Source organism: Manacus candei, unplaced genomic scaffold, assembly GCF_025592945.1.
Source record: "Manacus candei isolate 608988 ecotype Guabito, Panama unplaced genomic scaffold, ASM2559294v1 h1tg000081l, whole genome shotgun sequence".
Lineage (NCBI taxonomy): Eukaryota > Metazoa > Chordata > Aves > Passeriformes > Pipridae > Manacus > Manacus candei.
In genome coordinates, this window is record NW_026138129.1 from 927896 (window position 1) to 950597 (window position 22702).

The 22702-nt window shown below is 40.3% G+C and overlaps 1 long non-coding RNA gene across 1 annotated transcript in view; it reads right to left on the reverse strand.

Moving 5' to 3' along the window:
* The window catches only part of LOC127481663 (uncharacterized), a 28664-nt gene extending 13419 nt beyond the window's left edge, over positions 1-15245 (reverse strand). Inside the window, exons 1-2 of the long non-coding RNA XR_007908279.1 lie at positions 15005-15245; positions 13391-13458 (exon numbers count right to left, since the gene is read on the reverse strand). This is a non-coding gene — a long non-coding RNA (uncharacterized LOC127481663). The remainder of the gene's footprint in view (positions 1-13390; positions 13459-15004) is intronic.
* Between the last annotated feature and the right edge of the window lie 7457 nt (positions 15246-22702).

The following is a 22702-nucleotide window of genomic DNA, read 5'->3' on the forward strand; positions in this document are numbered from 1 at the left end:
AATGCAGAAGATACTGGAAAAAACCAAAACAATTCTATAACTAATTTAGAGTTAATTTTGGAAAAATTCAGAACATTTAAAACTTCAACAAAATTGTATCTTCTGTTGAAGTAGCACTGTCATCCAATAAGCCATACTTAGAAAGAAGTTTACCCCAGGTTTTCAAAGGGCTTCAGAAATTCAAGTGTCTTCTTTTTCTCCATTGCCTTCAGCTCATGCTCCCTGCAACATCCTACACTTCAGTTATTCTTTCTGGTCAAGGCAAAACCAAAGCCCTAGTTCACAAGTGTGATGCTCACTGAGGCTTGGAATTTCCTCTTGTCCACTTCCCTCAGGTCAGCTCAAGTGTGCTGCTTGCATGTTGAGGGCTCACTCGTCTTGCTGTTGGACTCTGTTGGAAAGCACCCTGACAGGTATGAAGATCTCTCTACCCTCATACGTTTTATTGCTCACATATCTCTTTACTTGTTCTGATGCCTCTTGTATATGAACAGTATCCTTGCAGTTATATTAAACATAACCCTTATGCCCTGTCTCCATGTGTGGATGCAGGCAGACATGAGCTCATGAGCTCACTCTGCCTATGCTCAAGGTTGCTTGGCCATGAGCCAGCTTTGGTTTGAAAGCCACACAACTTCTCAACAAGGCAAGTCAACTCAAGCACAGCTCCACAGTTGCTGAACCAGACAGTCAGAGCAAAGGAACTTGGACCTGTTTGCACCCATCCATGCGGACCAGTTCTGAAAATCCCATTGAGTCACTTCTCACTGTAAATTGTTTCAACTTCCACTCCTCCCTCTGAAAGTACAAAAGACCGTCTCAGTTTTTGGGCTACTGTGCTGTGCCTTTTGACTTCTCTTTGTGCAGAGACCATCATTTAAAACAAGTCTCAGCTCTTGCAGAGCCATCCTGGCACCAAACGGGAACCTGAACCGCAGGTTGGTAAGCAGCTGGTAAGATAAGCCTAGGGTTGAATAGGCATTTGGAGGCATAAGCACAGTTCAAATCTCAAAGAGTACTTGTATAATTTCTATATTTCAACCCCCTTCTTTCAGCTTATACTAAAATTAACATGAGATATATGCATGCGTATGTAGAGAAGTTCAGCCAGATGGGTGAGAGACATCATTCCCTTGGTCTCTCACATGTGTTCATGGTGTGACTGTCACTGCTAATCATCATCTCGCCTCCTTCAGTAAGGAGTCACTGCATTTGCTCCCCCCTTACTCACATTGTGTCACAGAAAGGAGTAAAACTGTCTTTACTACAGTAGTACCTAAAAGCCTGTTCAGGATAAGGAACTCATCAGAGAGGGGAATGTATCCTGGCTCTGCAGGACCTAAGATACCAAAGAGGAATAAATGCCAGCCTGTCTGAGAGCTTGACATGAAAAAAGAGGCAAAGGAACCTCCTACCTCTGGCCACTCAAGTGCAAGGTGCAGGGCAGGTAATCATGGTCCAGTAGCAACTTCAAGCACTGCTTTGTCCTGCTGTTAAGGATATAACCTGTTAAGGATTTATTGCACATTGAAACCAGGTTGCAATCGGCATACCCCTTGCTCTTGGCAGCTTTCTTCTGAGTTTTATGCTGGAGAAATTAGCATTAGGTGCCTGAGGTGCTAATACGTTGTTGCAGTGGCTTGGGTGGACAGAAGGGGGTAAAAGAACTTCTGCAACAACTCCATGCCAAAGACATTATTTAAAGCTATCTCCCTCTACACTTACCCAAGTACCTCATGCCATCAAGCACAAGAATGTTCTTGGCTTTTCAAAACCAGCAATTTCATCCAGATTTCATGCCTGGAAAAGCCATAACCTTCAAATCCAAGCTCTGTGGCAAAAATCCAGATAAGGTACCCAGAGATTGCAAGCACTGGTTTCATATAGCAGGGCAGCATCACAGAGTGACCGTGTTTGCAGTTAGCTGGGTTATCTGAGCATGTGCTGAGTACAGCTCAATGCAAAGCCCATAGGCTGACTGGAGTATTCCAGCCTATGTTTTGGTAGGTGCTCACTTGGGAAGGGAAGTAAGGATCAGAATCGACTTAAAGGGATCTCTCCCATGGATCCCAGACAGTTGACCATATACACAGTAAGTGTGGTTGATGCATATCCTTGCAGAGGAGTGCTAAGAAACTGCCCACTGCCTCAGGTAAATCACAGCAAATAAGTGCTGACTGGTCCTCATCCTCAGCACAGGGCTAACATCATTAACAGCCTCAGAAACAGAGAGTCCAGCCATGGCAGATTTCTTCTCAGGACTTTGATGAACAAGGCATGTTGAAAAAATTGCTGCATATTACATGCAGCACTCCTGTTTCAAAGATTTCTACTGTGAGATTGGTAAGAAACTGGCTAGACTGATATTTCATTTTAAAATACAGTTACAGAATTAATTAATTTTTTTTACAGTCAAAAACGCTCCAAGAGAACCTGATTCTGGTGTTGATATAGACAGCCTGCATTGTGCTGCGGGTGCACAGTTACAGGGAACTTGGTGTAATAGTTTTTTTGAAAATCTGTCTAGAGTAGAAGAATTTGTCAAAAAGATAGGACAATGAGTGAGCTTTTGAGATTCTTTTATTTTTAAAGTGGTGGTAAATGGAGAAATCCCTAAATGAGTAACCATCCTATAGAATGCACTGTTGACAACCGGTCAGTCAATATACCTGTAAGAAGTACAAATGTTGTCTTAAAAGGGATTGTGATTTCTGCAAATAAGTTGTTTTGATACCCTGCAGCTTGCTACTGCTTTCATCTGTTGCCTCATATATGAGGTTTGCATTAGAAGCAATTTTAGTAGAAACAGATTTTACCCTGGTTTTTGGTGGGAATTTTGTTTTATTTTGGGTTTTTTTCAAGGCTAATAAAACAGGGTTCTGGTCTCCCACTGCTACTGTAATACAAAGGAACTTCAAGAAATATCAAAAGGTGTTTAGGAACCACTTTCTATAATTGCGAGTGACTAAGCAAATATATTGATATTTATACTATTTTACTTTTTTTCATGAGAGTTTAAGATTATCTTACTAGGTATAACAGAAATTTTCCTTTTGCTACCTTTAATTTTTACTTTGTTCTGTTGATCTTGGTTAGGTGACAAGGTGAAAGAAAGGCAAAGTATTAGGAAAAAACCTCTGTTATTATCTTTGAGTAGGAGTGTCAGTAACGAACAGACTATTCTATAGTTTTCTTTGTTTTTCCACATACATCAAACACCCAGCACTGAACTGCGTGAACAATTGACATCAATTCAATGCCAAATACAAACAGCAATAACTGGTGTCTGAAGCGTTTCAGTGATGCAGCTGGGAATCTTTTAACTGATATACTCGGTCACAGCAAAATAGGTTATTATCCTTTAAGCTGTATCTTTGTTAGACAGTCTTTTTGAAAGGAAAATAGACTGGATAAGAATACTTAGGACTTACACATTTCCTGTCATTTTTTACTTTATCTGCGTCCAGTTACCACACCCCTGATTACTAGCTAGGCACTGCCCCTTCTTCTGGTTTGTTTGTTCACAACCATTTTTGGCATTAATCTTCTTGTACCAACAAAGGTTAAGCAACTGAACCCCAAAATAGCAATGGTTAGGCTATAAAGGTCCTGAATTGCCATCTCTGCTTTTACCACTGATGCGAGCTTATTTCTTTCTCTGGATTAGGAAAGATGGAAAGGTAGGTGCTGAGACAGCCTTTGCCAGCAGGCACATGGATTCATCCCCGAACACATCACTCCTAGAGCTGTACCTCTGCTTTCTGAAACAGTCTGTTGCTGCTCAATCTGAAGTGACATTTGCTTCGTGCAAACTCTCTCTTATGAGGCAAGTATTCCTCAGGTGATATAAATTGCCCAGCTGATCATTACGCCTCCTTGATTCAGGATTTTCTATTGGAAAGCTAGGGAAGAAAACAGGAGAGAACTGACCACGTTTTGCATGCCTCTAGCCTTCACTAGCACATCTTTCCTGACAAGGGTCTCCTAATTCCCCCACCCCATGTGTGTACCCTCACTAGCCTGTAAATGCACAGAGCACAAGTCTGGGAGGCATAATTAAGATATCTACTCTGACCTCCCACATAGTAAGGGCCATTCATTTTTACCCAGTCACCACACATAAAGCAAAATAAACACAACCTGTCTGATCTAGCTATGGACAAATGCATGTAATGCAGATCATGAGTGCTATTTCATCTACACAACCTGTTAAGTGCTGGAGCCTATCCCACAGCCTGTGAAAGTTAATAGGAACCTTTCCAATGACAGACTACATGCTTAACAATGGCTTTCAACAGTAGTTTCATGAGATTAAAATAAACAGAAATATGACTAATTATTTATATTCAGCATGCTGCTTGTTTCAAAGGATCTCAGTCGATGTATTTTCATTTAAATGACAGACTTTCCTTGCATGTCTAAGTGCAAAAGAGGAGTAAAGTCTATGACTGCAGAATATTAAGAAATTTCCTACTGAAAACTAATTTTTGCATTTTCCTTTGCAGAGGCTTTAGACAGAAATTCCTGGCCAAGTGTACTTTCTGCACCACTTAAATTCCACATGTTAAATAGACCATAAGTGGTTGTCAGCACAGGGGAAAACCATGTCCTTCCTGAACTGTAAACTGTTACTGCTCTGTGCGATTTTTTAAAAATAAAAGGCAGAAATTTAACAGCACTGTTCAATCATTTATTTTTTTATTAATACTTTGTTCTCAATTTGTCTGTAAGACCAGAGAGATTCACCCCCTTTTTTCTACTGGATATGATGTGCCATTGACATTTTGGACACATTTGTAATAAATAGACATTACAACTTGTCTTACTGCAGAGAACTCTGACCAGGATTCTTTTGTACTTATTAAAAGGTGAAGATCAAACAATGCTGCTATTAGAGTCATTAGGAATACTTCAAATGCTACAATTAGCACTATGCTGGGCTGACGTTTCTCAGAATAATTTAGCTAAGTCCCAAAATCTGGTTGCTGTTTTACATTCACGTTTGAAGAAAAGAGAGGGGAATTTTCAACCCGTCTGAGGCAAAAGTGGAGACATTCCTACCACAATGGTGTCTGCCAATGCTGCACTTATCCCTCACCAGAGCCTCTACACCAGACTCTTTGGCCATGGCTGCAGTGGTCATTCCAGGCACCACCGCAGTAAACTGTTTGCCTGGGAGACATGCACTGTGCAGAGTTGCCACCTGTGTGTCCTCCTCTGACTGATGTCTCCAGCTTGCAGGGATTTTGCACTCCATGTCTATGTGTTTACCAGATAGCTACAGGTTAAAGCCATCTGCACTTCCTAAAACACTTCATTAAAAATACAACTTTCTGAACCACTTCGGTGCTACTGCACTTCTGATGCCCTTTTGCCCTGGCAGTAAAGAGGTTTGATAAAAAAAGGCAGTATTTCAAAGGCTGTATGATAAGGCTGAAGGTGGAAGACACTCAAAAGCAATGTTGATTAGGTCTCTCTTAAAAGTAGGTGACTCATTAAAACTTCACAACACAAAACGAAAGTGAGCAGAACAGAGATTTCAGTGAATCCCAGTGGTCCTTGGGGTCATGAGTAAAGGGGTAAGTGATGCAAATGTGCACAGGACTGAGTCTGTCAGCAAATGTAATGCAGCCCCCGAGGGATTCTGTGACCAACGTTACTTAAACTACCTATTTTCTTCCTTGATGCAAGTTACTTAGATGATTAAATAAGTGTTTGCGGTCAGATAACCTCACCATTTGAGATACCGAAGGTATTTCCTACAGTAAATACAGGGAAGTGCTGAACAAGGGCATATTGAAGGTAATGAGGAAACTCTGTCTTTTTATCTTAGGTTCAAATGCATGAAGGACACCACTCTGTTTCAACCACTTCCTTTCAACGCTTCCCTCTAAAGATAGGGCACAATTGCTTCGCCGGCAGAACTGCTTTACCCTCGTATCACTTTTACAATCGAACAGCTTTTCCTTCTCTCATAGGTGTTTTGTCCCCTCTCTCCCCTAAATCCGCTTACCCCTTTCCTTATTGCTCAGAGCCTGCAGGATGAGTTGTTCCCTACCTGTGCAGTGAGGAGTGTGTTGGCCTCAGCACAGGTAGGCACTGGGGACACCAGCTCTGGCTCTTGTTGCTGTGGCATCCTTCCTCCTGCCTGCAGCAAGGGATTTCCCTTCCCAGCTGAAGCGGACCTGCACTCTCCCTGTCAAGTCTTTTAGATGAGTGAAGGTCTATTGTAGTGCCTGGCTATTCCAAGCCTTGTTAGTGAAGACCATGGCTAATTCAGACAAGCTGTTCCTTCCAAAAGACACCAGCTGGCAAGGACAAACACAATGCATGACATGTCTCCCTGTGTCTCCCTGTGTGTCACATTTTATAGCACTGAACAGTGACCCCTGATGCCATCTCCTTTGTCCCACAGATTCCCCACAGCCTGCCCTGTTTTGACAGAATCCCTCTGACCCTCTCTCCAAGAGAAGACCATCATCCCCAGCAGCAGCAGGGATCACAGAAGGCTGCTCCTTCTCCTTCCAGTTTAACTTACCACTCAGTCTGCCTCTCCACAAAGGGAAAAGTCAAAATAGGGTTTCAGTGCAAATTGCAAAGGACAAGTCTGAATATCCAGCCACAGGCAGGGACCCTCACACCCTCGAGGCTCCCTAACCCCTCTAACTCTGGGTCTGTCATGGGGAGGGTCAGTCCAAAAGCCACAAGCAAAAAGAAGACGGTAATAAGATGCCTGCGGCCTCCCCCGCTCCTTGCCCCAGTGACATACAGCTATTTGATCAGCTGTTAGTTGCAGTGCCACACATCAGAGGCTCTGAACATCCATGAGGCTCTGTATTTGCCCTGCTATTGTATTGACCTACTGAACTGTTTCAGCCCTCTGGGATGCCTGTTTTCAGGAGGCTTGAAAAAACAGGATCAAGGTCTTGAGAGGATGGCTAATACAACAGCCTGAAGGAAAACAGCAGCAGGACTGTGCTTGTACAGAGTCATTCCTGCCATCATTCCTGGTGAAAGGGATGAGTCTCAAGTACAACAGCACCCATAGCCACAAGGGCTTAACTACACTGAGTTTCTGGGAAGTTGGAGAAATGGGATAATAGCTTCTGTTTGGGCAGAGAAAAGTACGGTTATCAGCAGCTCAAGCTTCCCCTTTCCTGCATTTCCACTGCACCTCCAGAGACCATATCCAAGGCTTAGTTTTAGGGCTTATTTAAATGTTATCCTCTTATACTATAAATTTATTATTTAAAGTAATGCTGCCTTCCTTCTTCCTTTGCACTCATGATCACTTTACATCAAAACACCACCATTATTATGTTGCCCTTAAATCACCTTCATTGATTCTGGCACGTGACTCCCACCCTTCCCCGCCTATACAGGGATGTAGGGTATGCTGGCTGCCAGATACAGCCCTCCCTGGGAGGCAGTGAGACTGCAGAGCCCTGCAGCACCTTCAGAGTCAGGGTTTTGATCATTGTCTACATTATCTCTTTTTCTGTGCCAAGAGCCTCCTAAGTGCTGCCATAATACAAATAAGGAGAAGGACTGAGAGAGCTGCACTGAAGACCTATGAAATTTCATCCTCAAACTGCCACTTTTTAGTGTCTACACTAATCAGGCTTAGATGGCACCTGTCACCCCTCTAGAGGCCATCTCCAACTGGATTTCTTACTCTGCATCACTCCCTGCACCATGGCAGCACAAGTATTTAAGAAGCTTTGCCCATATTCAGCAGGGAATGGGGACAGCCTATGGCCAAAATGTTGGCCTTCAACACCTCTGATCAGCTGCAGTCTGAATCTGAAAGCCTCTGAGGTCTCTGGATGACAAGCTAATTTGTCAGTAAACATTTCCAGGATAACAGATAATTTGGCTTGGAATCAGCACTTCTGTCTCTCCAGACACAGTTCCTTTTGATGGACTATAGGTTTATTGAAGATACAACCAAGTATTTTTTGTCCTAAGGTTTGATGAATGCAATTACAAGCATAAAGAATAGCAGCTCTCTTAGTAAATGAAGTTGAAGGGTTTTTTAATCTTTGGGATTATTCCCAAAACCAGAGCACTGCAGGGTTCATGGTGGACAGCCACCCAGAGAACAGCATTTCAGGAGAGTGGAAATTATGAAATTAGGCCACCATCAGGGACCAGCTTCTTGGTGAGGTGAACCTTCAGACTTGGGCAACTCTTCTCATTAGAAGCATGTCAGCTGTTTTCAGGCACAGTACTGCTTACAGTTCTACAGAAGAAAAGCTATCTATCACCAGTGCATGTGAGGAAAGGCAGATAACTAAGACATTTAAATTCATATGTCAAGGGAAAGGAAAAGAGAGTGCTTTTTTGTGACTCCAGTGCATGGTACAAAAAGGAAGAGATAAATAAAAATGTCTTTGCAAGATGTTAATAATAGTCTATAGGAGTAGCAGTTCAGGATCCTATCTAAGGAATTGTGCATTAGGCTCCATGCATCACAGTGCCTTTTTTTCCTTATCACAACACTCAATAAATAATACAGAAACAGGCAGCATAATAAGGACACATATTTAAGCAGTGGTCATGGGCTATGCCACAGCTCATATACTCTGTTATGGATATTGGTAGCACTTATAGTGAGAGGAAGTCTAGAAACAGAGAATGACTTAAGAAACACTATTCAGGAGAAAATTAAGTGAAGTGAAATTAAAATGTCTGAAATGATTGAAGACAATTCATAAAAAGTGATAATAGGGGTTGAATATGTTTAACATTGCTAAATGAGAAAGAAAGAGGGTAATAAAACTCTAATTCTTTTCAGAGCATAAAACAACCAAAAGACAGTGTGGAACATGGCTAGCAGCATGGGGTTGAAGTAGCAAAAAGAAAACATTAGCTCAGCTATTAAAAAATGGAAGGATCAGATCTATTAGACTGTAGAATAGCCTCTTGAGGAAAAGTCTCTTGCCTATTCATTTTAAATAATATGGACAATGTGATGAAAAGTGCTCACTTGGGAAAAAAATCTTGCCTCATCAGAATGCACACACACAAAAAAGCAAAAAACCCCAGACCCAAACCCAAACACCTCACTAGCATCTCTTCGTTTGTAGTGGTTTTCTCTAACCTAGTTCAGTTCTAAATGGTACTTGTTGAACTTTTCCAAATTATTTTTGATTAATTGCCTGGAGGAAGGCTGAAAGTTACCTGTAGGGAGTTCAGCAGTTCCTCAGCCACTGAGCAGGCAGTGAGTCCATGACAGCAAGCAGTTTGAAAGTTGTGGCAAAATATACTGCTCCTTAGCAACATGCCTCTACAGCATGTAAGTACAGGAGAGGCTGATATACACATAACATCTCATTTAGCTTCTCATTGCGTTGCCTGACATGAATACAGCTGCACACATTCTCAGTGTTATGTGATTGCTGGCAGTGATTTTGTCCTGCTGTTGTGTCACCTCAGAATTTCTTCTGACCCCTATAAAGTTACTTTCTCCAGAGTCTCCAGTTCAGCAGATAATTTAAGCATGTTTCCAAACACTACTGACACTAATTTCAACTTCAGGATCTAGCTTACATGCCCAAGTGCTTCACAGAGCTGGGAACATCCTTTGAAAAGGAAAAGAAAAACCTAGGCAAAATGTAGCCCCTTTGACTCTAAGCATAAATTTCATGAATGTATGAACTTCTCTGTCATCCAGGAATCATGTTAGTCTCTTGTATGACTAATAAAAAAAATTTTTAAAGAAATAAGTCTTTTGGGATTTTAACCTTAGGTTTGAGTGTCCCAGTCATTCAGACTCAGCAACATTAATTTTTATTTTTTGAGGAGTATATATCTGCTTTTGAAGACCAATTCAAGTAGTTCTGATGCTTTTTCAAACTACAATTTAAATTCTCTTCAGCATAATGTTTGTGAAGGGAGAGCAATTATTTGCATATATTCACATGTGTCCAGATTATTTTTAGGCACAGTATGCTGAGTATATTTATAAATTGTATAAAGTTGGAACCACTGGAATAGGGCATTTAAGCCTTATGTTATAAACCGGATAAAAACTCTGTTCTTTCATATCACACATATTCACCATACAAAAGCTAGGAACTGCCTTCAAGAGGACTAATCTGTTGTAATTGTGAGAAAAGTGTATTCTAAGCCTTCTAGTTTCCATTCCTTTCCAGGGCTCTCCTCATGAAAGGGTCATGAAGAGTCAGTCCAGCTTATAAGACTTGAAGACAGGCTAAATCAGTAGCCAGGAATGACCTTTCTTATTTGATATTTTTTGTACTTGCTTAAGATGTTCAGCAACATCTAGTAGTTATATCCTAGCCTGAAGTTTCTCTCCCACTTTGGCAATCTTGTGTATGCTTTTTCATTGTAGTAGAAAAGATGTTAAATAGACTCCATATCAAGAGAATCCATGCAATGTCCAATGTTTTCACAATAATTCTGTGAATAATTAATGAGTCTGACCTAAACTTAGCAGGCTATATGATGAACACAGCAATCAAAACATGTACCTGGTTGGTAGTATTACTGTACTGACAGTTTAACCTGTCTAGAAACTTTCAACCCTATGTCAGAGAAATTATTAAAGCCAGATAAGGACACTATCACTATTTCTCCCCTTTTATCTGCCTCCTCAGTGCCTACTAGTAAAAAGCGATCAGTTTGACACTTTTTGCTTTCTAAATCAGTGCTGTAAAGTTTGCAGCATAAGTACACATCACTTTAATTGTACTCAGGACAGGAAGATGGATAAGACGTGAAAAGAAATTATTACAAAATATCCAGTATGCATTTCATGTAAACAGTTATCATACATGTTTAAGGTAAAGATCCATGCTACATAATTAGGTCAGCCATTATTTTAAGAATTGGCTTAACAAGCAGCAGCAGCCCACTCAGGCAGTAGATTAGTCAGACTGTGCGTGCAGACGACACGCCAGCTGGACTGGGAGAGCAGCAAAGCCAGCTTCACGTGGCTGGGCCGAGTGTGCTTGATGGATGCCCTTTTCTCTGGATTATTTTACTCATCCATTCCTGTTTTAAATTGACAGTTGAGACTGCATTTGTAAATGTCAGTTGAGCCTGCAGCAAGGATTCAAGTTCAGTCTTATTTTTCAGTATTTCATTTCTATAGAACTTTTCCTACTCTCATGTGCGTCATCCACCCCGTCCCTCAGTTTCCCTGCCTAATTGCCTGTGAATATTTTTACATTAAGCTGATTTTCTCACTTCTGAGTGACCCAACTATATCAGTTGCAGCCCCCTTTGCTGTATTTGAATGACATTTTAGTTAAAATGTCTTTTAAACAAACATTTTAAAGATTTTTGATTATTTGATCACTTATGAACATTATTCTGACCTTTGTTCAAATTGGTTTTACCATCTTTAGTTACTTTTCAGATAGAGATTATTTCTCTTAAATTTTATGACTACTAACATTCGCTGATGGCGAAGTGTAAAATCCACTGTGTAAATATGTGCAACAGCAAATTTAAAAATCTGTATTGTTTTACATGCTGACTATTGGGTTAAATATTGAATAATGACTTCCAAATCTCAAAATACATCAAGCAATGTATTAGGAGCTCTAATTTATTTTTGTTTCTAACCCTTTATATGTCTTTTTTAAAAAATTTAAAAATCTGTTCCACAGCTGGGAGAACTGCAGATTTTACAATCATCTGATCTCTTCAGTTGAAGAGTTATGCAAATCACTTAATAACAAGGTTCACAATACCATTTTGGCATTGGTGGCACTAGAGTATGAATATTGATTATAGATCCATGAAAATATACTGAGCAAATAATGAATACACTTAAGGGAACCATCAAATATTCTCCAAGGTATGTCATTAAAATAATGGCCAAAACTGTCCAAAGTTTCAATGCAAAAATTTTTTGCTGAACCCAAATGTTTCCCCATCACAACTAAAAATTTGTAAAAGACATAGAGTACATTAGATGAAAGAAGAGATTGAAAATTATTTGTAAGTTATTTTTCTCCAGTAATAACTAAAGAAAAATACCAGTCAGTTATTTATTAGTTTTTGTCATCTCATTACTATTTACCATTGTGAGAGCTCCTCCAATGACTCCACCTTCCTCCTACCACCTAGATATGCTTTTTAACCTCTCTGATGCCTTTGTGCACTTCACTCTTATCCCTCACCTCCTAAGGCCAGGTCTTTTATTCTCTCCAGCCAGGCCTCATGTGAGTAGCGCTCAGATTGCCTCTGTCACCCCTCTGGGTCTCTGTGTGACTTCATCAGTAAGTGCCCTTGGTGTCTTCTCATATTTCTTCCAAGTACACCTTTTATTTTATCTTCTGTAGCCTCTTCTCTGAGGTCCCCCTTTGCTTTTGCATCGTGTCATCCCTTGCTCTCCCAGCTGCCTCTGCTTAAATTTTTGGGTTGTTTTGAAATGTCCCCACTCCTTCCTCCTACCCTTTCTATTCTTTTTCCTTCCTGCTTATGTTCATGCCCACTTCAAGTAAGACTGGATGGGGACTTCAGTCACCACTGCTATACTAAATAGCTTGGAATGACAGAACTGGTTGGCTGCCACACAACCTATGCACTAACTGAGTGTAGAGATGCATTTTTTTTCCATGATTAACCAGATTTGTTTAATAATGTTTTCTTGGACATTGATCCATCATGTCCAAGATATGCCATGCATGTTCCTACAAGACCCAAACACTGACACCCACATGCCACCTAAAGTATATACTATTTTCTACTGGCTCACCCGTGTAGGCTACATATTTCTCTTCCTCATGCTTTTCACCTGAAGCTGTTGCTAAGTTGACTGTTGGGTCTCTGACAGGAAGGAGGTGTGGGTACCATCTGTAGATCTCACAGGGCTTTCCTCAACCAGTATAAAGGTAGTAATGTTGGTAGAGAGGGCAGTGGTGTGACAGGTGCCAACTAGTATGATGGCCTATTATAGTCAGAGATTTCTCAGGCTCTTGAACAGAGGTCATTGACATCGTCTGGGCGGGAAAAGAGGATGGTCCCCTCATTTCTCAGGACTCACATAGCAGCCGTGCTGACTTGATAATAGGAAACTTCTGTCAGTCTGGGTTCATCCATTGTGTGGATAGGCTTAAACTTTCCTGAGACTAAAAATTAGTCTACAAGTTACCCAGTGCAGTAACAGGAATGAGGCACTGGGGAAGAGGTGTGCAAAGTCTCTGGAGAGGCAATGACAGATCTGGAAGATGTGCCAATCCCAAACATGCACAGGAAAGCATCACTACTTAGCTCAGTTCAGACAAGCATCCACAGAAAGAACCAAAAGTCATGTCTAAATTAGTAAATTAACTGTGTCCAGGAAGCACAAGGCAGACACAAATCTGCTCCACGCCCTCATACATCTTCCCCAGGGGACAACTTCTTACATTACCTTTGGTTTCGGTTGGCCACATAAGCCCAATCTCAGATGTTTCCCTGCACTTTCAACATCCTCAGGACCTGTTACAGACAGTCCTCAGGTTAATATATGCATATGAGTTAACATGTATCTCACTGTAGCTCCTCCAGTTATGCCTGTTTCTAAAGTCTTGCTTTAAACAGAAATAGTTTGTTTGTTGTTTTCTTATTTTCTCAAACCCCTCTTTCAGTCCTATAACACCATCTCTCTGTCCAGTCCTTGTGTAATGTAACCTCAGCTCTCAGAAACTTAGACTTCCAAGCACTCTGGGCTAGGATTGATTTTCCTTTATTGAACAGTCCCTCATAAAATGGATGATGATTCATAGCTGGAGATTCAAAGTCCTACTGTAACAGAGCAATAGAGTATTAGCCAAAAATACAATCACACAAATTATTAATTTAGCTTTTTGCTCCTTTTTGTGAATACTAAGTACAAACTGTAATGAGAAGTATTCACTTTTACAAATAGGTTTAATGTTTTAAAAAATTTGAATAGCTCACAAGTTATTTTCTGTATATATTTCTTTCAGCACTGGATAGTCACAATTCAATCCCTTATGTGTCCAGTGGTTTGTTTATCGCTACATATGAAATTTAATGTTTGAAATTGCAGAGTTATTTATTTAAGGTATATTTTCTACCAGTTTTCAGTTTCAAGAGAAGAAAATTGAAGCTCTGTGTTGCATACACAATTCTAATCCCTTATGTTTAATTTTCTATTTTTTTTTTTAAAACACAAGATTTGTAGAAGGTAAAGAAACTTTTTTTGAGATCCTAAAATGTACTTTTGTAAACATTTGTATGAACACTATAGCAAAATAAGGCTTGTACACATTTATGACAACATTCTGTTTTGAATACCAGTAAAACCAATTAAATATTTTTATTTGCTATCCTGTACATTTTAGTGTCTCAAGAAAAAAAGCTGAACAGAAGCACTGTTGCAGCAAAGTAGATAAACTTTATCAGTTTTGTTAAAGCAAAAGCATGCCAAGCATAATTATTTTGAAACTTTCTCTGACTATAATATAGTAGACTGAACCTCTGCAGACCTCAGCTGTCACCTGTTAAAAAGCAGCCCCAGTCTAATTTACCTATTTGTTGAACCCGTTCTCATTTTGAAAAGCATAATATGTAGAAAATGTGGGGGGTTGCTGTTTATTTAGCATTTTGGATAAATTCAAAGAATAGATTTTCAGATCAGTTTTTCTCAGGAGCATCTTTTGTTTTTTAAGGACTGAATTTGCCATCAGATTTTAGTACTTTAACTGATATTGAATCAGTGTAATCATTGAATTATATGTTCAGAATATCCCTACTAGATTGCAAGTAAAAATTTTGTATAAGTCTGGCATTAGCAGTGACCAGGGTCACTGTTCTGGTCAGAGAACAGGATTGCGGTTGACCAAAGCATAAACTTCTCAGCATTCATTTAGAAAGAGAAGGAAAAACAAGCATGATCTTCTCTTCACATTGGTACACCTTTTGCCAATTCCTTACTACCAGAAGAACTGTGTGGGATCGATGCCTACCTTGGTTTGCCTCATTGTTTTCCTGCAGCGCTGCATCTGAACACCACACTTACCTGATAAATTGATCACCTTCCCTGTCTGAACAATGATCCAGGGCTTTTACATGCTCTTGTCATAAAAATCTAGCAGCCCTGTTGAATGGCCTGACTGCTGACAGCAAATGCTCTGACTGCAGCTCTGAACCCTCAGTTCAGCTCAACTCTCCTGGTTCTCTCCTGAGCTGGATCATCATGTACAGCCCCTCAGCTGTTATGCTGGTGGAACTGGAAGGATACGGTGACAGCATGGGTGTAATCAATGAGCATCTAATACTGAGTTCATATTTAGAAATCTAAATAAGTGGTATAGCTCTTTCACTGTGCTGAACACTGATTGAAGGGATGACTGTGCTGACATGGGGGCTAGCATTTCCCTGGGGGCTCTTCAGTAATGTCAGTGGCATCCGAGAAACCCTTACAAAATCTGGAAAAAGAGAAGGCAGCCGAACCTGATCAGAACAGTGAACTCCTATATAAATTCAGAGTTAAATATTTACTTTTATGCTGTCATTTCCAGGACCTGAAAGACTAAAGGAAATTATGTCAATATTGGAGTGTAGAGACAATGGGCACTTTTATTGCTGGGTACGTTAAACAGGTCTTCCGGCCCATCTGGATCTTCAGCAGCAATGTGCTCATTCATTTCAGGTTCATCTTTCATTACTCATTAGTGATGGATCTTTTTTCTTTGTAGAAAAACACACATGCAGAAGAAATTGTGATTTTTTTTCTTAATGTACCAACTAACACTTTCTCATCTCAGAATGGCTCCAGGTCTTTATAAAAAAAAGCTTTTGTAACCCAAAAAAAAAAAAAAAAAAAAAAAAGGAGGGTTAAAGAATAGCTTCTTTGTTTAAAAAGCTACACTTTCAGGCTTTGAGAACTTGCTTCACTAAATCTAGTACACTGCTCCCTGCAGTTATGTCCAGAAGATTTGAAACCCATTAATGGAACAGATATACAGGAAGCTGAGGGACAGGAACAGTCACACCGCAGAAATTTAATGACCCATCTAATGTTGCATTTTGGTTTCAAAATAAACATATCAGATGCTGCAGAGAGATGTAATCCCCTAATAGGGAATTGCACCCACTGCTATGAGTGATTTCTTCACAGCACAAAACATCCTGGTTCTGGCTTATGCCACAATGCTGGAGACTGGACACCTGCTCCCTTTTCCCCTATCCCATGCAGGTCAATTGTATCTTACAAGCTGAATTTTTTGCTATTATAGATACATAATTCCCTTTTTTTAATGGATGTCTTTGGATGGACAATATGACAGTGACATCTATTAGAACTGTTAGTGCCAAAAATAAGCAGCTGTTTGGCTTGCCAATCACATCCAGCAGCCATCCGCTCTACCTGCAAGCACCCAAGCAGCCAAAGCCCTCATCCCAGTGCTCCTGGCTGCTCCCAGGAGCTCAGGGCTCTGACCATGGCAGCAGCACTGTGGGATGAGCCACAGATGGGGCTGGGCAAGGAGCAGCACCCTCATCCCACTGCAGCTGCAGCTGGCTGATCCCCCCAAACAAAGTATCTTCCACAAAGATATGGTGGGAGAATGTGAGACTGACAGTATTGACAAAGTCCTGTGCAGACAAACTGAGCCTTTTCTGGGGCACTGTTTCAAAAAACCTATGTTTTTAATAACTGTAGGAATTAAGCATCTTGGAGACTTTCTCTGAAGAAACTGGAGAGTAACTCAAATGTTGCCATAGCACGGAGGTCTGACAGACCTTTGGACGGATGGGCCAACTGACAAGCAGACAAACCTCAGGAAAACCCGAAAAGTCCAACAGTGTAAATAATTTAGTTCCTTTTTTAAACCATTGCACTTTCAGCTACTTGATAGCACAAGCTTGAGTGATTGTGTTTGGAGTTGTGCTGGAAAAAGTGTCTGTACGATTACACTAAATTAATTTCTATAAAGACCATTTATCTCCACCATGCATGTTACCTTACTGATTTTCTTTTTTTTTGTTTTGTTTTCCTCTTACAAAGCAGTGCATTGAGGCAGTGCTGAACAGATAGACTAATCAGGGCCAAGCTTTCTACAGACCTGTTAATTTTTACTTCAACACCACTCCTATTTTTCAAATACATGAGTAAATCTGGGACCCTGAGTTCCCGATGGATTAATATTTCCTCTCTCTGTGATTATAGTCTTCTATTTTTAAGGGAAAATTCTTTTCTCTGGAGTTGCAAAACATATTTCTCTCAGCTTCTTCAGGACAAGTGATAAAACATTTTGCCCAAGTATGCTATGCTTTTATAGCACAGTTTAATGGGGTTGCATGTCTAATAAACTGTTTGCCTGGATTGTGGTTCTGTGATTTATGAGCCTTCAGAATTCATAAACTGACAGCAAACTTGTCCCTGCTCAGTTCATTCTTCATCATTATATGTGTGTCTTCATGAAGATCAGGACATTCTCTCCCCCCTAAATCTCTCCTGTTACCTAAAACTCAGAAATCTGTCCAAAGGCAACCATTGATTACATCAAAGAGAGTATAAGTACATGGGTCTGATGAACAGTCAAGTGACATTTGGGCTGCCTCCTAGTCCATTCTTTACAATTTGATGTTATTGTGCCTGAAGACCATTGGCTTTTAGACTGCCAGTCCCAAGAGGACCTCTGTGATGTGCTGCCAGAGTTAGCATGGGCTACCCTGTGCAGTCTAGCCATCAATTCTCTACCTTGCTCTGAAGCAACTAATTTTTAAAGCATACAAGGGAATAGCTCAATCTCTGTCTGAGGCATCCATTGAGAGACTGTCAAAATGTTACTGGATCAGGAGATGTTATATATGATACAGGCTAAGCATTTTAATGGATCTTTACCTACTGAAGAAGATGGAGCACTAGATGCTCCTCGAGTCTTCACAAACTTGAGTGAGAAACTACAGGCTTGAAAAACACACACTAGCACCACTCTGTGCAAAGCCCAGTGACGGGACTTCTAAAACATGCTGTGTTTCATAATCCCATCCCTCCTGCTGAACTTCTCCCTGGGTGAAGGACTGGAAACATCACGGAAGCTGCCCGCCCTGAGACACGCTGCCAAGAAGCTTTCTTTTACAATTACTCCATACTAAACCACATTGTAAGATAATTATTTCATTAGTTGGAATGCCTGTTGGGACAGAGCAATCTTTGCCCTCTCCTTTTCATCTCCAGTTAGGAACAACATGGGAAGAGCCACAGAGGGAAGAGAAAGCCTTTGAACACCCGTGTGTTTACTTCTCTTTAATAGCTCTGAATCCAGAGAAAGTTAGGGAGTTCACTGACAAGAGTTAAATCATCAACAGACCTGGCCAAGAAATTCACAAGCCTTACATGATTTGTCTTATTCTGTGTGATAAAAGTGCAAGGAGAGTTGAAGATATAATGGTCTGCTTGACCAGCTGATATCAGGCATAGCAGTTTTATTAATTCCCAGGACTACCCATTATATTCCTACTCTGAAAAGCAGGTAGGTGATCACTCTGCTTTGCCATTAGTCATTATAGAGTTAATCAAACATAATGAAACATTTAATATAAGCAAGCCCTAGGCAATAGACAGGACAAGATTCAAACCTTTCAGAGAAATGGATTGCTGCTCTCTGATGAGTAGGCTGAAAAAAGTAGGATACTTCTTAGTCAGACAAATAGGACTGAAGAACACAGACTTTGACTATAAAGACAGACATGCTGTTTTAACTGTTTAAAATCCTGTTTTAACTATCATCTGGAAAACAAGACGCTGAAATAAATATATGCTTTTTGGAAACTTTCTCAGTATTTCTTCGGCACACATAAGCTTGACACATTTCAGAAAGGGAAGCCTTGCTGAGTTTTGTCCATAGAAGATGTGTAGTGACAGTTGCATCAGGGTCTCAGAAACAATTGAGGGTTGCAACAAATCTTGTTGCATGAAGATGGTGACAGCCCCTTTCAGTGTGCTCCCATATGTCCTTCTGAGACATGCAGTGGTGTGGTTCAGCACCAAAACCCTTCAGAATGGCTTACCCGAGTTTTATCAGCACATGGACTGATAGCTAATCCAAAGCCATGTGCTTTTTCCAATTGCATATGAGTTTTTTGAAATGAACTCCCAGTTATTTTATTCTTATCACTATAAAGAGCAATTGGCTCAGTGGGTATTGATTTGCAACACATGTATATGGAGAGTTTTGATTGCTAATTGAAAAAGGGTAAATCCAGTGAGCCGTATAAGATTTGCAATGTAACAGGAAAACTTATTAAAGGAAAAGTATCAACTTGATAAATAGTACATTTAGAGTTCCTTTCCCTTGAGCTTATTAAAGCAACCATGACTGGTATTGATCATCAGAGGTAAAAATTGGATCCAAACAGCAAAGGGTAAATAAAGGTAATGTATCCTAGAATGGTTTTGTTTTCAATATTCAAACAAGTCATCTGGATGATTGTCTCCAAATCGGTAGCTCCACAATTAAGTATGCAGTCACACAGCATGGACACTAAAACAGTAAGATCCAGAGTCACCAATATCTGCGCTTGCTTGTTCCAGTTGTTTTTGAAACACATACATATAGCTGGTGTTTTGCTACATACTGTGCACAAAGCTCATTCTCAGGACAATGCCACTGAGAAATGGATTGGATCTATGATTAATTTGATCCTGTATATGCTACAACATGCAAATACTTACACCTGCACACAAAGGCATAAAATCAAAATGCAGGTTATTTGTTATGAAAGTAAAATTAATCTTTGGTCACACTGTTTCAGAAAACTAGAGTATTTCAAATCATCACACTCTTCCTTTGGCTTTTTATTTATCTTGAACTCTATAGCCATTGCAAAGTGTGCATGATAGACACTTTCTTCTAATCAAAATTGGAAGTGGTTTACTTTGCAGAACAAAAACAGAGAAGAGGTAGGGAAAGAAGCATCAGAGGATGGATCCAGGGATCCTGCAGGTGTGTGTACTGTACCACATGGGATTTCCACAGTTCATCTCATTGCTCTACAATGGCCTTATACTGTTTCTTCAAGGTCAACTTTTTGGCAGCCTGCTTTCTTCCAAGTCCACCCCTGGCCACCAGAACAACCTGTACTACTTAGCTTGCATAAGGGCTTGTCATAAGCCCACTTGAGAGGGAGGAAGAGTTCCAGCTCAAGAATACTGACCACAGCAGGGCCTATATGCCCAGCAATTAATTGTTTAAGTAAAGCTGAAGGAAATTAAATGAGATAGATATAAAGTGTTAAATTAATTCCTAATACATTGATGTACAGAAACTGTGTTTAAAATATACTTGGCCTGTAAAGCATTCTGTGACAGTAAATAAACAGAGTTATAAATTATTTCATTTGGAGGTTAAAATGGGGTTTTAAAATGAAGGATGTTATTCACACTGATATTTTGTTTCAGCAGAACCAACATATGCTGATTCTCTTCCTAAAAATCCCATCAGAGCCCTAAGCATATTCTTTTGCTCTCCTGTGCTCCTACCTGGCCCTAAGACAGTGCAGCTCTGGGATCTCTGATCAAGTTGCTTGGAGATTTGTGTGAGGAGGCTTCTTGGGGCTTTTCTCCTTTTGCTTCAGAGTTCATTTTAGCTCACTTCACCTTTGATGAAGCTTCCTGAGGTACACTGCAAATGTGCTTATACGTGGCCATGTATTTTGCTCACCCTGACCCACAGACTGACTTCCTGCCTGCACCTCAGCCCTGCCCCATCATCATCACAATTATGCTGATGTTCAGGACTATTGGCTGCCCTGCAGCTCCTGGGGCAGTGGGACAAACTCTGCCTGGCGGGTCCTGTTCTGGCAGCCCCTATGGGGGCTGGTCCTCACTGCTCTTGGAAAAATCCTGACATACAGATTTGTAATTTCCAAGGAAAAAAATATGTACATCTTGTTTTGAGCATTAGCACAACAACCACATGCCAGCATCATTACATTGTAGTCCATGCCCTCACAGGACACAATTCTTTGTAGTAAAAATATTAGATTTGGACCCATTACTAAAAATTCTACCCAGGATTGACAAGTTGCCTTCTAATCTCCCTCAAAGCCTTTCAGTTTAGAAGTGAAATTGGCTTACTGGCCACTCTTCAGAGTGTATTTATCATCCTCTGTTGTAGCAAAATATTCCCAAAGCCCAAAAACTATTCCCAATGCCAGTTCTCAGCTCCCAGGGCACATAGCCAATTGAATGGGGCAGTACAAAAAACTGAGAAAGATCTTCCAAAGTCTTGCAGGCATCACACATTTCCTTGGTGCTTTTCAAATCTTGATGTTCAGTTACCTAAATCAAAAGCATGTTGCAATGCAGTTGGTGGAGTTTTTTAAATAAACTAGCAAGTTTTAAGGACCAAAGGTAAGTTTGATGTAACACTAGCAAAGTCATTTAAAACTGTGCCACGTGATTCACTTTTCCTAATGCTTAGTCTTAAGTTAAAGGGTAAATGTCGACTTCCAATAGATGATCACAATCAGGATTTTCCCCCATTCACACCAACCCTGAACACCTCACAGAGGCTCTGGCCCTCCAGGTAGCCTTAGGGCTGTAAGAAAGATGACAGAGTAGGGCTCCAGCTGGCTTCCTGCTCACTTCATCTCTTAGTGGAAGTCATCATGCTCAGAAGCACAAGCACATGCTGGTGGCATGTTTGCTGAAACAAGTGAGCCAGGGCAAACGGAAGCTGTGCTGTGGTTCTTTCCACTAATTTCCAAGTATGGGTACTGACTCCTGATTTTGATCAGAGCTGCCCACGATCATTACATTTGTAGTACATATATGCACTTATTGTACATGCACCTGTCTAATGAGTTTCCCACATGATTGTACCACGGCACATTTTTCTTATTTGTCCTTTTTCATCCAGTTTTGAGGATCCTGTCCATTGCCTCCTATTCCAAATGACATTGTAAATCCATAGGCTGGAAAGAGACTTCTCTTCCTGCCCAGACAGCACCTGATGCACTCTGGTGACTTGATCTGTCACCAGGATGCAACAGGAGGCAATAAATAACAGATGGAAAGTCCAACTGAACCTAAACTTCCTTGTGGTTCTGAGATTTTGACTATTAAAGCTTTGAGATAAGACTCTCTGTCTTGGGAGCTGAGGGAAAAACATAAAACAGATACAGCTTTTGAATAGATAATATTATTAATATAATAAAATAGGAATTTATTAGACCCCAGACCCTTTAAAAACTTTTGGATTTGGCGAGTGACTCAGAAAATACTTTTCTGGTATCATATTTTCTGGAATTTCCTTCCAAAGTTAAAATCTCATGTTTTGAAACCTCAGTGTCTTGTAATGGCCTGTTTGTTTTGGTTCCAAGGAATTGAGTTTCATCTTGCTCAGTACACAGTAGTTGCTGTTGCAGTGATGGTATCTTTTCAAAGTTGCCTCTAATTAAAGTTGTTTTATAATAGCACATGTGCTCCCAGTTAGAATGTAAGCACTGTTTACAGGTTTAGTCTCTTTCACACAGATTTCCGCTTGGGTGCATATCCTGCCTAGAGCTAACACAAGAAAATATTTGAGTAGAAATAAACTCGTAAGAGTAGACAGTAATTAATTAAACAGCCCCATGGCAAGGCCAAAGTGTGATTACATACTGTCGCTTCTCTCTTCCAATAGCTTTTACCTTTCATTTTTTCACATTTGTACTCTTGTTATAAAAAAATATTTATGACTTCTCTTCAAGCTGTTGTTCGTTGCCT